Raw genomic sequence first — 18,547 nt, 5'->3', positions numbered from 1 at the left:
CCGCACTGTCTTGTGTTCAAAAGGGGAAGGGTTCGGCGCGCCGTACTACTCCGACGGTACCTCCGAAGAGAGCGTCCCCCCACTACACCACGGTAGAGGTTAGGTGACACACTTTTGTTGGCAAAGGTCTATTAATCTCTACAGGAGATATGTCGCCGTAGCTTTGAAGCTTTGTAATCAGATCATTTGTCGGCCAATGTACATCATAATAGACACACTATGTGTCGGAAATCATGCAACGACAATGTATATGTCGGCAACCACTTAGTGACATAGCATCTGTCGGTAGATGTGCACGTTCTGATGGTTTTTATGTCAGCGTAGGTATGTGCTTAACGACATAATATATGTCGGCGTAGGTAGGGTGTATGAATACAGATTAAGTGTCGGCGTATGTGGACACATGTCAAGCAAGGAAAGGCCAAACAATTGCCGCGTGAATTAGGCGCGAGAGCCCAAAAATTTCAGTGCGGCCGGCCCAGTTTTCACCCCCAAAGGAACCCGTAGCCTCACATCCACTCGCGTTAACCCAATCCACTCTGCCCCTGCCCCCAACTTCCGCCGCGGCCGTTCTCGGGGTCTCCGTCCTCGGACCCGTCCCTGCCGCCACCGGCGGCCATAGCCCCGAGCTCCCCGCCCCCTCCATCGCCTACCTTCCTTGGTCCCTTCGCTGCCCAAGTCCCCACCGCCGGCGGTGAGCATAACCCAGATCCCATAACCACATCGATGCATGCCTTCCCTAGTGACGCGACCACTGACAGCCCCGTCCACCGGGGCCTTCACCGACCACCGCTAGCCCTCTCGAAGGACCAAGACAGCGCCCTCCACTTCCTCCTCTCAGGGAAAGATCCTTCCTATTCTTCCTCTCTGGAAGGACCAAGACATCGCCCTCCTCTTCTTCCTCTCAGGGAAAGATTCCATATGTGGTATGTTGCATCGCAGGAAAAATTATCTTCTGCCATCTCATGTGCCTGCCTAGTTAGTTATATCTATTAGTTTGGTCTGACAAGCTCTTGTCTGTTATGTGATGCTTTATTTCTCTAAAAATGCTGTGGATCTGAAAATTTTCAGTTACTCTGTTATGGATCTGGTTTAACTCTAATGTTGATGCACTATTGTTGTCATTGTAGACTATTAATGCATTTAGTTCTCTGTGAAATTTTTCAGCTACTTTATTTGGTTAATTGTGTTGTGCGACTATTTTGTCAGGCATCCAGTAATACTTCGGTTGGTGCGTGAAGTTCAACAAAATATTATAAAAGTGAACCTTGATTTTAATTTGGAGACACAAGAAAGACACTGACATATAAAATGTCATTGAGACAATGGCATATATATGTCATTGGGAAAATGAATGGACATGTAGGAAATTGTTGGTCTGGTGTCCTGTTTTAACACTTGTTTGAAACATCTGAATATTACACCCTAAATCCTATGTAAACCTTGGGAACTTATTATCACTGGATCTTATTGATGCCATGTAAGCTTGATTGCTGATCTACAACATGGTTATGCTTTATGTCATGTCTTCACCTTTGTTTGGCCAATCTGAATAGAAGAACAAAAACACAACTCCCTAATCCTTTAGATTCAGTATGTGGCTCCATGCAAGTTTATCACTGGCATGTAATAATATGATGATAAGCTTCATTGTTTTATTTTTAGCTTGTGCTAGAGGCATGCCGCTGGCACCGTTGGGCCCTCATTTATGTTATACAAGCCATTTGAGGATATGACGTGGTAAGTCAGCAAATGGAATGGATGGATCCATCATTTTGCCATCCTGATGCTTGTCCAGGATTTCCTTTTTGTTAACCAGTTCAACTAGTCCATCATTTTAAACTAGGCCCGAGAAATGAAGGTTCAGTTTATCACAAACAATTTTAATATGTATCACCTTACTATCTTGGCAGATGAGCTATTTTTTAGTCAACGCGTGGCGAGTCCACTTGGAACTGAATAGGCACTGGTTCTTCTTCTTACTCTCCATGAGCCCCTTATACTACTGCTATGGTTTATGTGCCTACTTTTAACTCTCTCGTCTGAAATTGGGCTGCTCTGTTTCAGCTGATCTGATAGTGTGGGTGGGATATACAGAACAACCTTGAGATGTGTCTGCGACCAATCCACATTCGGCACAACTCCCACAACTTGAACACCAAGCTCTTTGCCATTTAAGTACGTATCTGCACCCCAAATGGCTTATTTCAAAGTGTAGAGCGTAGTTTGCAACTGAATGGCTCAGTTTATCCTGTGATTGCGTCATCTGTAATTTAAATTCACTACTACCAGCACTAGCCGTTGTAACTGTGGCTCACTGGTTGTATTAGGAAGTGCTCTGCTAATGTTTGTGCAACTCATGACCGGTATTTGAATCAATTCACTAGGCATTACGTAACAGCTGAACACCACTTTTATTTTATGGTAGATGGTTGAGAGAATAAACTGGATGGATGACCAATCCGAGAAGGGCATTGAACAAAGTGTAGGTATCATGGTCAGTTATCTCTAAGGTATGCCTTTAGCCTTTTAGTGTGTTTAGAAGTTACAAGATGACATGATTTGTTTCTCTGTATGTAGGATCTATCTGCATGCATACTATATTTATCGGCTCTATTCATACTGATGTCTTCCCAAAGCGACTATGTATTAGAACAGAAGCAATAGGGGCCTGAACCAATAGGGGTCTTCCCAAAGCCAACCAATCCAGTTTACGCATCCATTTGGCCAAGCTAGTTGGTTGCAACGTGAATGAAAATAGGCCAACGATTGCAGCGAGAGATGCCTTGCTGATTAGTAGTAAGCGTTTGTCCATGAGCGTCTCCCTTCTATTTTTTTCTTTCATTGGGACATGAGCGTCTCCCTTTTATAGGTATTTGACTGTTAGACAATTTATATACATGTCCATGCATGGGTCTGTTGAATTTTTTCCTAGAGTTCAAAGTGATCCCTTGGTATGCGTTTGTATTTCTATGAAATATGATCCTGCTGTTTTTTAGGAAAAATATTCTGGTGTCATAATTCTAGATGCTTTTGCTGGTATCCAGGTCTTTGTTGGCACGGCTGCACCTCTTTGGTTACCTGGCATGGCAATGCAACATAAGTCTACATGGTATTGTTGTACATAACATGATGATAGAACATAAATTGGTGACACTAAGCGCACATATTTTGGTACTTAGTCGTCCATGCATGATTTATTATAGTTAAAATTCTATTGTAGGTGTGAACCAACATGTGATTGGGTAGTTAGGGGTAGGGTGCGCGTGCGTGCGTTTATATGGATACGTGTATGTGCGTATGTATGAGCGTGTGTCTCTGCACTATGTTGAAAACAAATGTATTGTAGGCATGCTTTATTTTTAAAAAGAATGCGAAGAGAGATACTTCATTAGATAAAAAAAGTATCTCCTAATATCATTGTCGTCACTATAAGTTTGATTTGTATAAGTGCGAATCTACTTGGTAGAGCTATTCTTTTTGTGAAACCCATGTCCGAGTTAAACATGACGCACTAAGCAATACCGACTGTATTATGATAGAACGCTAATGTTCGGACTATCTATTTGGTAGAGCTAGTATTATTTTTTTTAAATCCACATGACACATCAAATAGGAGTCCAGGCTGTTTTTTTTTTCTTTCACATGCTAGGGCGCTTATCTTGTGCGTGGGGGGTTAGGTGCCGGACTCTTCTTTTGTTTTTCCGTACTGGACGCTTCCTCTTTTCCGTGGGAGGTTATGTAGCTCTTAATCATGAAAAATCTAGAGAGGTTGCGAGGGAGTTTGTCTTTTCTTCAGTGAATGCTTATGTAATAGACTATAAAATAAGCTACTGGGTTGTATGATCTCTGTTTCAGATGGTCAATACCTTCATTGTTGATAAAACTGCAAGCACATGAACATAGTTCTGTATAGTACCATGTGAGCCGTTGATATCATGAGGATTTATCGACTGACTGTGTTAATCCACAAATGAGCTTTGAACAACTTGAGCTGATTACACTTTCTTGACAAATTTTTGTCAAAAATTCCAGGTACTTAGCCAACTGGTGCACATGGACGTGATGACTTTGCAGCGTTTATGGACCAACCAACTTGTAATCATGGATCTTATGTGTTGTAGACCATTTGGTGATTTGGTTATTTTGGAGCTTGCATTTTGTGCATGTGGATACAGACTTGTGTGTTCTGGATCATCTAGTTGAAGTTTCTCATACCGGCAAATAGTGCTATCTTTTTGTGACTTGTGTGTTCTGGGTGATTATTAAGATGGTAAAAACTATGCTTTGTCAAGATTGATGTGTTTGTCAACTTGTGTTCAATGTATATGCACGTTTGTGAATATATTTCATTGTTGTACAATACGTGTTCATCTTGAACCTGCTTCTGGATGTGGGGATAATAATTGAATCTGTTTAGAGCTTGTATATATTGTTTGTCTGCACATCACTTTACTAGCAACTTATTAGTCGGCAAAAGCACTATCTGTCGGTGTAGGTAGGGCGTATGTTGATAGACTATCTGTTGGCATAGATGTGGTGTACGTGGCTAATAAAGTGTCGGCATAGGTAGGGTATATGTGGACACGCTATCTGTTGCCATAGATAGGGTGTATGTTGTCTGATAAACTGTCGGTGTATGTAGGGTGTATGTGGACATACCATCTGTCGGCGTATGTAGGGTGTATGTGTAACACCCTCGATGCGACTATAGCTCCCACGTGTCGAGGCACGACTTAGAGGCATAATCGCATTGAAGGCAATGTCGCAAGTTAGGCAATCTTCACAACATCCCATGTAATATAAATAATAAAAAGGGGAGATACATAGTTGGCTTATACTCGCCACGTCAATCAAAGTATATAAATAACATTACATCATCCAATCACTCATGGCCCGACTACGGCGCCAAAATAAAAGATCAACCCAACATGCGACACGGTCCCGATCACCCCAACTGGGCACCACTACTGATCATCAGGGAAAGACACGTAGTATCGTTGAGAGTCCTCGTCGAACTCCCACTTGAGCTCAAGCGCGTCACCTGGAACGGAGTCATCAGGCCCTGCATCTAGTTTGGAAGTAATCTGTGAGCCACAGGGACTCAGCAATCTCGCACCCTCGCGATCAAGACTATTTAAGCTTAATAGGAAAGGCAAGGTAAATATGTGGAGCTGCAGCAAGCGACTAGCATATATGGTGGCTATCCTGTTCGCAAAAGAGAGCGAGAAGAGGAGGCAAAGCGCGAGCGAGAAACTAGAGAACAACCTGCGCAAACATTACTCCAACACCGTGTTCACCTCCCGGACTCCGCCGAGAAGAGACCATCACGGCAACTCACACTGTTGATTCATTTTAATTAAGTTAAGGTTCAAGTTATCTACAACCGGATATTAACAAATTCCCATCTGCCCATAACCGCGGGCACGGCTTTCGAAAGTTCAAATCCCTGCAGGGGAGTCCCAACTTAGCCCATGACAAGCTCTCACGGTCAACGAAGGAATAGACCTCCTCCCGAGACGTTCCGATCAGACTCGGTATCTCGGTTCTTCAAGACACTTCGACAGGTTAAAACAAATCCAGCAACACCGCCCGAATGTGCCGACAAATCCCGATAGGAGCTGCACATATCTCGTTCTCAGGGCACACTCAGATAGGTCAAGCTACGAGTAAAACCAACCCTCGAGTTTCCCCGAGGTGGCCCCGCAGGCTGCCTGGTTCGGACCAACACTGAGAGGAGCACTGGCCCGGGGGGGGGGGGGGTTTAAATAAGATGACCCTCGAGCTCCGGAAACCCAAGGGAAAAGAGGCTAGGTGGCAAATGGTAAAACCAAGGTTGGGCATTACTGGAAAAGCTTTAATCAAGATGAACTATCAAGGGGTTCCCATTATAACCCAACCGCGTAAGGAAAGCAAAATCTGGGAACATAACACCGATATGACGGAAACTAGGGCGGCAAGAGTGGAACAAAACACTAGGCAAAATGCCGAGCCTTCCACCCTTTACCAAGTATATAGATGCATTAAGATAACAAGATAATATAATGATATCCCAACAAGTAAATAATGTTCCAACAAGGAACGGTCTCCAATCTTCACCTGCAACTAGCAACGCTATAAGAGGGGCTGAGCAAAGCGGTAACATAGCCAATCAACAGTTTGCTAGGACATGGTGGGTTAGAGGTTTGACATGGCAATTTGGGAGGCATGATAAGCAAGTGGTAGGCATAGTAGAATAGGCATAGCAAAAGAGCGAGCATCTAGCAAAGCAAAGATAGTAGTGATTTCGAGGGTACGATCATCTTGCCTGCAAAGTTGTCAGAGTTGACTGGATCCTCGAAAGCAAACTCAACGGGCTCCTCGTTAGCGAACTCGTCTCCCGGCTCTACCCAAACAAGACAAACAAGCAACAAGGACACAATCAACCACGTGCAAAGCTCAAACAATATGATGCAAGGATGGTATGCTATGCGGGATGCAATATGTGATGCATATGCAAGATTTGGCAAGGAATGCATGAACCTGGCCTCAACTTGGAAAACCAAGTGTGCCACTGGAAAGATGAGATGAAATCGCTTGAAAATGATACAAAGATCACCTGAATCGGAGTTACGGTTTGGAAATGGCAAGCGATTCAAATATGACCACGTTCTGCGATCTACAGCAAGTAGCCATCTAAATGCAACAAGATGAACATGCTACAGCACCCAAACATGGCATCAAAATACATGGCAGGGATCCATTCATGATGCTTAACAAAAGATGAACATTGAGCTACGGCCAATTCATCCATTAACAGGTTCAAACAAGCATGGCAAAAATGCATTTAGTAAACAGATTTCAGACTTAGTGAAATTAACACTTGTCTGGAATTTCAGATCGGGTAGCATACTTTGGAGCATGAAAACTATATGCTACAGGTACTAAACATGGCAAAGTAAAGAATGGCATGGAGCTACTCAAAGAGCTTAATAAAAGTCCCTTAGTGACCTTGAGTCAAAAGGGATCAGAAAATACATTTGCAAGCATGTGAACATGGCAAAAACATAACCAGATCACAGACTTAGTGAAAAACTGGAGCATGCAAAAACAGATATCAAGTAGGCATGTTTACGAGCTCGATGCACTCACTACAGAGCATGTCATGACAATCTAAGCATACACCCATCAAGAATACACATTATACAAGCTAGACACGGCAAGAGCAATAACATAGCATGCACAGATCAACTACAACATCCTCGGCAAAATCGCTAACAAGTAGACAATCTGCCCAGATTCACGAAATAGCAAAAGTAGAGCTCGATTGACTCAAGCTAGGGTACTCCATAATTGCAAAAAAAAGGCATGGATGGATAGAGCACTACAAAATTAACAAAAAATCCTTACCGATCATCCTCAAAAGAGGCACGGATCACTAGGAAACAACATGAACATATGGCATATTGAAATAAACAGATCAAGGACTTAGTGGAATTGTTAAGTCCCTGAAATCAGCATTAACGAATGCACCACTTTGCAAGCTTGTGCTAGTCACCACACACATCACAAAAATACATGGGTTGCACCTCTGGATAGATGGCAAGGCACATAACAAAACATATGTAGAGCTCAGGGGCATATCATGCACACAATAATCATGGCAAAAATGACAAATATCTAATTGGAACAGCAGATCTGGCAATTATCTCAAATAGTACTCTTCCAACAGCATTTCGGGCATCCAGATGAACTCAAATGAAAATGATGCAATGAGATGAAATGATGTACTCTCTGAGATGAACATTTTGATATGCTATATGCCCAAAACGGAGCTACGGATGCAAAGATACAACATGATGAACATGGCAATATGAACTAGGGTTTCGGGAGAAAGTCAACCCAAACGTCCAAATCCAGATCCGGTGCACGGGAACCGAGGTCGTCAGAACAGTACGCCGGAGGTCGCCGGAGATGGCCGGAGGAGTCGGGGCGGCCGGCTTAGGGTGCGGACATGGAGGAGGAAGCCGGAGGCGGCGCGGTGGCGGCGTCCGCGGCGGAAGCGGCGCGGCGGGGCGGCCGGAACGAGGAGGCGGCGCCGGGCGGCGATGGCACCCACGGCGGCGCGGCGAGGCGGAGGTGGCCGGCGGCAGCCGGGTCGGGGAAGAGGCGCGCGGGCGGGTGGCGCGCGGGAGCCGGGCCGGGAGGGCCTCCCGCGGGCTCGCCGGGACGGTGGCGCGGGGCGGCGGCGCCTGCCACGTGGCGCGACGGGAGAGGGCGAGGGGACGGCGGCGGACGTGTCCGGCCGGGGACGGACACGGCGCGAGGTGTTTTTTTAGGGTTTCGAAGAGGGGATCCGAGATTTGGAATGGGGGAGGTATATATAGGCATAGAGGGAGCTAGGAGTGTCCGAATGAGGTGCGGTTTTCGGCCACGCGATCGTGATCGAACGCTCTAGATGATGGAGAGGGTTTTGGTGGGTTTTGGGCCAAAATGGAGGGGTGTTGGGCTGCAACACACACGAGGCCTTTTCGGTCCCTCGGTTAACCGTTGGAGCATCAAACGAAGTCCAAATGGTACGAAACTTGACAGGCGGTCTACCGGTAGTAAACCAAGGCCGCTTGGCAAGTCTCGGTCTAATCCGGAAATGTTTAATCCCCACACACGAAAGAAAGGTAGAAATGGCCACCGGAGGAGAACGAAGCGCCGGAATGCAAAACGGACAACGGAGAAAATGCTCGGATGCATGAGATGAACATGTATGCAAATGCAATGCACATGATGACATGATATGAGATGCATGACAACGACAACAACACACGAAGGCAAAAACCCGAACCCGAGAAAATAAAATAACTTAACGCCGGAAACGGCAAGAGTTGGAGTACATATTGGGTAAATCACATCCGGGGTGTTACAGTATGCCGACTGAAAATGTGTCGGGAAGTAAATAACTGTCGGCAATACCTTTGCCCACAGCAAGTCCTCCGACTCTTTCATCTTCTGTCAGCATTGGTGTTAGCTACAACTTAACTGTCGGCAAAGGTACCCTATGCCGACACATTGGTGTGCCACGGAAGCTCTACCGTGGTGTAGTGCCCACTCCGGGCGAGCCTTCCAAGAGGAAAGCAAACGCAGATACGGCCGTGCCCTCATCAAAGAGGTATGCATTCGCCAACTTGCACCTGAGCGGTCATGTCCAACCGTGACCTTCCTGTTATCCATGTGTCAGGAGAAAGACGCGCCAGACCATATCCGGAGGTTCGGGCGGCCGTACTTCCCGTGGCCAGGATTCAGATCCTGCCATGAAGACGGGGGCTGATGCGGAGGCAAAGTCGAACTGTCCTCCGGCCGAGGACTCGGATGATGTATCTGTCACCAACTCGGAAGTGGAGAGTGCGATGAATCATCGGCGCCGCCGGGCCATTTTACAAGAACCTGGCTTTTCAGAAGAGTCGTTTAACGCCTTCAACTCGGCCGATGCGTACATCTGAGCTGCTCAAGATGGGATTAACAGGGCCACAAAGCAACATTTAAAAGATGTGCAGGTAAATTTATTTTTTCTAACTATGAGAACCATATACCAGTAGTCCCCGAGACTTAAAGGAGTTGAAACAACTGATTTAAGGATCAATGTACGACTAGGTGCTTACGGAGAAGAACACCCAGCTAGCTCAGGAGCTGGAAAAGTGTCAGCGCCGGCTACTTGCTGCTAATGCCGAATTGGAGAAATACAAGGCTTCTCCCGGTAATGTTTCCTTCTATCAAAAATTCATAATGATACACCGATAGTGCGAATCTGGGTGCTAATCTTTGTGTTCGGCCGTTAGACCAAGTACAAGAGCAGCTGGATGTTGGAGATATGCCCTAGAGGCAATCATTTGATGATGACATTTCCATATGTATTCATGAGTCCTTTGTATTGTCCTTGAACATCATCAATGATATGTATCAATAAGTATGTGACTTGTTTGTGGAACTATGTATTGTATGATGATTGTTTTAATGGTCCCTAGTTGATAAGGTTATGCGGACACATATCCTTGACTAGTATACGACTCGGTTGATGACTATGTTTCACAAGTCATGTGCATGGAGATGCTAAACCGATAGTATGGGCTGGGGGATGGAGATCACCGAGCCGGACATACCCACTTTGAGACGCAGCGCGATATAGTCATCTGTTAGTCTCAAGTGCAATGTCTATGCCATTTCCTAGACCTGAGGTCCTCGCATGTTCTCGGGATGAGGATCAACTCACTTAGGGTCTATCAAACGCTACTCCGTAACTGGGTAGTTATAAAGGTAGCTTTCGGGTGAGTCGTGAGACATGCCACGAGACATGGTTGACCAAGATGGAATTTGCCCCTCCTATTTGGAGAGATATTCTCTGGGCCCTCTCGAGTGATCAGATTTGGAAAGCATGGCCATGCGACTTGGGTTAAGTGTTAACCCAGTTCGGGAATCTGTATCATGGTTTCGAGAAGAGAGGTCGAGCTAACACAAGGGTGACAAGTACTCGCCTTGAGCTCGACAACAAATATCGTGAGGCAAAAGGAATGTTGCATATGACACATTGTTGAGGTTCGTCAAACGACTTTACGCCCAGATGGGAGTTGGCACGTTCTGCTAGGAGCCGCTACGAACTATCGACTCTGGTCGTGTCCATGTGTACGTGACCCTATAGGGTCGCACACTTAAGGGGTTGCAGCCCATTCGGATTGGATCTGAGTGGAAAATGGATCTGGACTCCTAGTGGGCTCAAGTGTTGAGCCCACCTTGGAGGTCTATATAAAGGGGAGTGGGCACACCACTTAGGGTTGAGGGAAGGGAACCCTGGTTAGCCACCGCCACTCCCCACGCCCATGCCGCGCGACTGGACGTTTGCACTTGAGGGAATGGAACCCTGGTTAGCCACCGATCTGGACTCCTAGCGGTGCTTGGACGAACCGTTCGAGGGAACCGCGAGGTGCCATTCGCGGGAGATAACCGTACACGGGTCTTCTCTATTCGTGGGAGATCGGCAACGCGAGGAGGAGACGGCTCGGGAGATCGGCTACACGCATCACCAACTCTACTTACGTTGCGGTGACTGCGCGTCTAGTGGTAAACCTGATCCCGTGATCTATTTCCACCAGCATGATCTTGGGTGCACGGTAGAAAATTTTATTTGGCGCTAGCGTAGCGTATACCGCGTGTTCTAACAGTGGTATCAGAGCCTCTGCTGTGTGGTAATAGATTCGATGATATGCATATGAGATATGTAGATCGGTTCAGGTGCGGGTCGATGAGAACGGTCGCACATGTCAGTGTTGAAGGTTGGTTTCGTGATCTTGTTTCCGTGATCGTGATGCAGTGGTCGTGACACGACTTACCCCTACCGGTCGCTTGTCCGCCATCGGGGTAGACGGTGGAACGTAAATATGGATGCAGCACGCGAAGATCAATGAGATTGATCGAATCGGAACATAGATCAACACCTTGGAAATGTGATTTCCGTGGTGCTGAAATCTGTTGGAGCAGTCTCGGCAAAACGGCTGTAACTTTTGCATACGAACTCCGATTTTGCTCCACGACCTGTCAAACGGCTGGAACAGGATTTCGGCGCTTCTGGCTAGGCCAAAATCCGCTTGGAAGATAGAGTTTCAGGAGGTTTTATCTTCGGCGGTAGAACGTATGACTCGTTTTTTGCAGGGAATGACTGTGATTTGGTATAGCCCATGTATGTTGCTTGTATATTATTGTTTCATGACCTACGTGTCATGAGTGCGGCAACCGACAGGAGCCATATGGTTGTCCCATTATTGTATTAATGACCTGCGTGTCAACAAGAGAAGCCATGTAATGTAATTTACTTATAGTAGCTATTAGTTTTTAATAGCATAGTATCTTATGTAACACTTGGCAGTTGACACCATGGCGTGGAGATGGAGATCACCACGAGGACAACCATGCATGGGTAGACCGCGCACGTGGAGATGGAGATCACCACGCGCTGTGAAAAGGGGCTATACCATATCACACATACATAAACTGCCTGTGAATGTTTATCCCTTTTATGCACCCTTCCTTTTGCATGGTAGATGTTTTAAGTAGGGTGATCCCTCAAAGAATGTCAAGTACAAATGCCTCCCCAATTTCTCACCTTCACATGTCAAGTATATTTAGTGGCGGGCCTATGAAATTAGGGTGCCACTAGATCTCCTTGAAGTGATGGGTTTGTGTCGGACACTTACATGCGGAGCATTTGTTGACTTGTCGTGGCTATCAAAACAGTTTTGGGCTACGAGGCATAGGAGTTGGCGAGGCCTGAGATGTCCCCAACAACAAGAGTCGTATGGAGATACGATTAGCAAGAGTTGCTTACCAAGTGATCTTGTCCTCTAGTGGTGATGCAAAAGCTCACTATTTGACATGTTGATCTTGGATCTTGAATCACTAAGTATCAACTGAGGGATGTTGATTTTAGTGGGAGTAATGATCTTATTAAAATGTTTAATATGAATTACTCTTCATGAATACATGTCTTAGTGTTTTGCATATTTCTGTTGTAGATCAATGGCACCACCTCCTCAAGTTACCCCTTTTGCGTTGAAATCAATCCTGGAAAAAGATAAATTGAATGGAACAAACTTTACCACCTGGTATAGAAACCTGAGAATTGTTCTTAGGCATGAGAAAAAGGACAAGTTCTAGAGAATCCGCTTCCAGAGGAACCTGCCGATAATGCTAATGCCACAACCAAAAATGCCTACCAGAAACTTGTTAATGAATCAAACGAGATCAGCTGTCTCATGTTGGCTTCTATGGAGCCTGATCTGCAGCAGTAGTTCGAAAATATTGAGGCTTTCGATATGATCGAGAACCTTAAGAGCATGTTTCAAATGTAGGCTAGGACCGAAAGGTTGAACGTCTGGCGATCCTTGATGGATTGTAAGCTGAAAGAGGGTGATCCACTGAGCCCACATGTGATCAAGATGATCGGGTACATGCAAGCTCTGGATAGGCTGGGCTTCCCACTTGGGGATGAGTTGTCCACAGATACAATTCTGGGTTCTCTTCCGGACAGCTATGGGCCGTTCATCTCGAACTACCATATGCATGGGATGGAAAAGAAAATCACTGAATTGCATGGGATGCTCAAAGTAGTAGAGCAGGATATCAAGAAAGGTACACATCGTCAAGTGTTGATGGTGCAGAACTCGGCTAAGTTCAAGAAGAGATGGTCCAAGAAAAAGGCTAAGGCAAAGGGCAAAGGAAGGAGGCAACTCCAACTGCAGCCGCTGCGCCCAAGTCAGGGACGACTTCGGGGAGTATTTGCTTTCATTGCAAGGAACCCGGACACTGGAAAAGGAACTATAGCAAGTGGCTTGCCGAGAAGGGCAACAATACTGGAAGTATGACTTCTTCTTCAGGTACACTTGTTGTATATGTTATAGACATTTATCTTGCTGATGTTTCTAGTAGCTCTTGGGTATATGATACCGGATCGGTTCTTCACATATGCAACTCGATGCAGGGGCTAAGCAGAACTAGGAATGTCACAAGAGGAGAAGTTGACATTCGCGTCGGGAATAAAGCAAGAGTTGCTACATTGGCCGTCGGCACTATGCAACTTAATTTACCTTCAGGATTTGTAATGGAACTTGATAATTGTTATTATGTTCCTGCTTTGAGTCGAAACATTATTTTTGCCTCATGTTTGATGAGACAAGGTTATGAATTCAGTATTAAGGACAATGGTTGTTCTATTTACTTGAATAATATGTTTCATGGCTTTGCACCCGTTGTAAATGGGTTATTTATCCTAGATCTTGAAGGTGAATCAGTCTATAACATAAATGTCAAGAGGCATAAGCCTAATGAGATAAATCCAACTTACATCTGGCATTGTCGACTAGGACACATTAGTCAAAAGCGCATGAAGAAGCTCCATGATGATGGAATTCTAACTTCGTTTGAGTTTGAATCATTCAAGACATGCGAGTCTTGCCTACTCGGTAAGATGACTAAGACTCCTTTTGCAAAGAGTTGCGAGAGGGCGTCCGAGTTGTTGGAACTTATACATAGTGATGTATGTGGACCAATGAGCACGACAGCCAGAGGTGGTTTCCAATACTTCGTGACTTTCACCGATGACTTGAGTAGATATGGATATGTCTACTTGATGAGGCACAAGTCAGAAACTTTTGAAAAGTTCAAGGAGTTTCAGAACGAAGTGGAAAATCAACTCGGCAAGAAAATCAAACGTCTATGATCTGATCGTGGTGGTGAGCATATGAGCCAGGAGTTTGATGATCATCTGAAGAATCATGGAATAGTTCCACAACTGACTCCTCCGGGTATGCCACACAGAAATGGTGTGTCGGAACGGAGGAATCAGACCCTGTTGGACATGGTCTGATCGATGATGAGTCAGTCGGATTTACCCTTGTCATTTTGGGGATACGCTCTAGAAACTGCAGCTTTCACACTGAACAGGGTACCATCTAAGTCCGTAGATAAGACACCATATGATATGGACTGCGAAGAGTCACAGTTTGTCTTTTCTGAAAATTTGGGGATGTGAAGCATATGTCAAGCGACTCCAGTTGGATAAGCTCACACCCAAATCGGACAAGTGCATATTCGTCGTATATCCAAGGGAAACCTTGGGATATTACTTCTACAACTGTGAAGAGGGCAAAGTGTTTGTCGCTCGACATGGAGTTTTCCTTGAGAAAGAGTTTCTCAATCGGAAGGCTAGTGGGAGGACGGTCCGACTAGAAGAAATTCGAGAACCACACGGGGATGTTCCGGTAGGTGACATAGTCACACTGGAGTTAGTCAGGGAACCCGTAGTGGAGTCGACACCGGTTCCAGAGAGGTCGGAAAGGTTACGCAATTTGCATGACTGCAATGTGTTCTTCTTGGAGAACAACGAGCTGACTACGTATGAGGAAGCGATGGAGAGCCCTGATTCCGAGTTATGGCTTGAGGCCATGAGATCCGAATTAAAGTCCATGGATGACAATCAAGTTTGGAACTTGGTTGATCTACCAGATGGCGTTCGAGCCATTGAGTGCAAGTGGATCTTTAAGAAGAAAACTGATATGGACGGAAATGTCACAGTCCATAAGGCTCGACTTGTTGCTAAAGTTTATCGACAAGTTCATGGAGTTGACTACGATGAGACTTACTCACCGGTAGTGATGCCTAAATCAATTCGGATCATTCTTGCTATAGAGGCATATTTCGACTATGAAATATGGCAGATGGATGTCAAAATGGCTTTCCTTAATGGAAATTTAACCAAGGATGTGTATATGACACAACCCGAGGGTTTTGTCGATCCAAAGAAGTCTACCATGGTATGCAAGCTTCAGAGATCCATTTATGGATTAAGGCAAGCATCTCGGAATTGGAACATTCGTTTTAATGAAGTTGTCAAAGAGTTTGGCTTCATCAAGCATGACTGTGATCATTGTGTATTCAAAAAGGTCAGTGGGAGCTCAGTTGCATTTCTGATCTTATATGTGGATGACATATTATTGATTGGAAATGATGTTCAAATGCTTGAATCTGTCAAGGACTCGTTGAAAAATAGTTTTTCTATGAAGGACTTGGGAGAAGCAAGTTACATTTTGGGAATCAAGATCTATAGAGATAGATCGAGAAGGCTTATTGGATTAAGCCAGAGTGCGTATATTGACAAGGTGTTGAAGCGGTTCAACATGCAAGATGCCAAGAAAGGTTTCTTGCCCATGTCACATGGCATTAGTCTTAGCAAGACTCAGAGTCCTACGACTCCTGATGAGCGAAGACGCATGGATGGGGTTCCGTATGCTTCGGCTGTTGGGTCCATCCTGTATGCTATGGTATGTACTCGCCCCGATGTTAGTTTTGCTCTTAGCGTGGTGGGCAGATACCAGGCTCATCCAGGGGAGAGTCACCGGACAGCGGTTAAGAATATTCTTAAGTACTTGAGAAGGACTAAGGATATGTTCCTGGTTTATGGAGGTGAGGATGAGCTCGTTGTAAAGAGTTACACCGATGCTAGTTTCCAAATAGATAGGGATGATAGTCGATCGCAATATGGGTTTGTGTTCATTCTGAACGGAGGAGCAATGAGCTGGAGGAGCTCCAAGCAAGATACGGTAGCTGATTCTACAACAGAGGCCAAGTACATTGCGGCTTCTCAAGCTGCAAAAGAAGGTGTTTGGGTGAAGAATTTTATTTCTGATCTTGGTGTGGTTGAGGGCGTGTCTAATCCATTGGACCTCTATTGTGATAATAGTGGTGCCATTGCGCAAGTCAAGGAACAACGGAACCATCATAAAACCCAACACATACTCAGGCGTTTTAACCTTATTCGCGACATTGTCGAAAGAGGTGATGTAAACATATGCAAGGTACACACGGATGCAAATGTTGCTGATCCATTGACGAAGCCTCTCCCTTGTCCGAAGCATGAGGCGCACATGAGCTCCATGGGCATACGATGCCTAAATGATTGACTCTAGTGTAAGTGGGAGACTGTTGGAGATATGCCCTAGAGGCAATCATGTGATGATGATATTTCCATATGTATTCATGAGTCCTTTGTATTATCCTTGAACATCATCAATGATATGTATCAATAAGGATGTGACTTGTTTGTGGAACTATGTATTGTATGATGATTGTTTTAATGGTCCCTAGTTGATAAGGTTATGCGGACACATATCCTTGACTAGTATATGACTCGGTTGATGACTATGTTTCACAAGTCATGTGCATGGAGATGCTAAACCGATAGTATGGGCTCGGGGATGGAGATCACCGAGCCGGACAGACCCACTTTGAGACGCAGCGAGATATAGTCATCTGTTAGTCTCAAGTGCAATTTCTATGCCATGTCCTAGACCCGAGGTCCTCGCATGTTCTCGGGATGTGGATCGACTCACTAGGGTCTATCAAACGCTACTCCATAACTGGGTAGTTATAAAGGTAGCTTTCGGGTGAGTCGTGAGACATGCCGCGAGACATGGTTGACCAAGATGGAATTTGCCCCTCCTATTTGGAGAGATATTCTCTGGGCCCTCTCGAGTGATCCGATTTGGAATGCATGGCCATGCGACTTGGGTTAAGTGTTAATCCAGTTCGGGAATCTGTATCATGGTTTCGAGAAGAGAGGTCGAGCTAACACAAGGGTGACAAGTACTCGCCTTGAGCTTGACAACAAATATCGTGAGGCAAAAGGAATGTTGCATATGCCACATTGTTGAGGTTCGTCAAATGACTTTACGCCCACATGGGAGTTGGCACATTCTGCTAGTAGCCGCTACCAACTATCAACTCTGGTCGTGTCCATGTGTACGTGAACCTATAGGGTCGCACACTTAAGGGGCTGCAGCCCATTCGGATTGGATCTGAGTGGAAAATGGATCTGGACTCCTAGTGGGCTCAAGTGTTGAGCCACCTCGGAGGTCTATATAAAGGGGAGTGGGCACACCACTTAGGGTTGAGGGAATGGAACCCTGGCTAGCCACCGCTACTCCCCACGCCCATGCCGCGCGACTGGACCTAGTAGTCCGCCGCTCGACGCTGCTCCCCGTACGTGTGGATACCTTGGAGGCATCGCATCTGCGGTGATTGGACGAACCGTTCGAGGGAACCGCGAGGTGCCATTCGCGGGAGATCAACGTTCACGGGTCTTCGCTGTTCGCAGGAGATCGGCAACGCGAGGAGGAGATGGCCCGGGAGATCGGCTACACGCATCACCAACTCTACTTCCGATGCGGTGACTGCGTGTCTAGTGGTAAACCCGATCCCGTGATCTATTTCCACTAGCATGATCTTGGGTGCACGGTAGAAAATTTTATTTGGCGCTAGCGTAGCGTACCGCGTGCTCCAACACTGGACGTCGCTCGAAGCAAAGAACATGGAGCCAAAAAGCTGCTAGCAGCGGGCGAGCGTGTATTGACAGAGGTCTTTGAAGAGAAAAAGAAACTCCAGGATTCGAACATCAACCTAGGCGAAGAATTGAAAGATGTCCGAGCGCAGCTAGCCGACTCTGTGAAGGAGAACAAGAAGCTCCGAGGTGGCATATTCAGTATGTGGCCGCTTTTATCTTGCAATAGTTTGGATGTAGCGGTAGCTGATATAGTTGTAATTGCAGGTTTGTTGACGAACCGCGCCGAAGAGGAAGTGTCCGGATCATCAAATGATCTTTGCAGGAGTTGTCGCAGTTGCACGAGCAAGCTCGGCAGGCTATGCGGAGTGTAGCCAAGGCTTTAATTATGGCCATCCGACTCCCCTCCAGGAAGCATGGAGAAGCTGGTAGAGCTGTTCAAGGGAGCGCGGCGGCGTATCCGGCTGTGGAAGATATCTGCCTACCGAGAGGGTGCGCAAGAGGCCTGGGCCATGGTGAAGACGCGCTATACCAAGCTGGATCCTAATCACGTGGCCCGTGTTGGGCCGGTAGGGCCGAATGGGGAAGAAATTCCCGCTAGTATAGTATATGACCAAGTAGAGGTGGCCGCCAAATATTCTCAACAGGTTTGTAAGTTAGACTGCTTGTTGGAAGGTTTAGAGGAAGAGCTTTTCG

The 18,547-nt window shown here is 45.9% G+C and overlaps 1 long non-coding RNA gene across 4 annotated transcripts; it reads left to right on the top strand.

Moving 5' to 3' along the window:
- The first annotated feature begins 478 nt into the window (after window positions 1-478).
- LOC125518807 (uncharacterized) lies at window positions 479-4,373 on the top strand. Of its 4 annotated transcripts, XR_015610589.1 has the most exons (7): window positions 479-926; window positions 1,666-1,740; window positions 1,914-1,963; window positions 2,068-2,178; window positions 2,429-2,513; window positions 3,048-3,112; window positions 4,036-4,373. It is a non-coding gene; the product is annotated as an uncharacterized LOC125518807 (long non-coding RNA). The 4 variants fall into 4 exon arrangements; XR_007288141.2 differs by having other exon boundaries at window positions 1,914-2,178; XR_015610588.1 differs by lacking the exon at window positions 3,048-3,112 and having other exon boundaries at window positions 482-926.
- The last annotated feature ends 14,174 nt before the right edge of the window (window positions 4,374-18,547 follow it).

This window comes from Triticum urartu, chromosome 7A (assembly GCF_056163025.1).
Source record: "Triticum urartu cultivar PI428250 chromosome 7A, HENAU_Tu73, whole genome shotgun sequence".
NCBI classification, from domain to species: domain Eukaryota; kingdom Viridiplantae; phylum Streptophyta; class Magnoliopsida; order Poales; family Poaceae; genus Triticum; species Triticum urartu.
The sequence above is the reverse complement of the archived record's forward strand: the minus strand, read 5'-3'. Positions and strand labels throughout refer to the sequence as shown.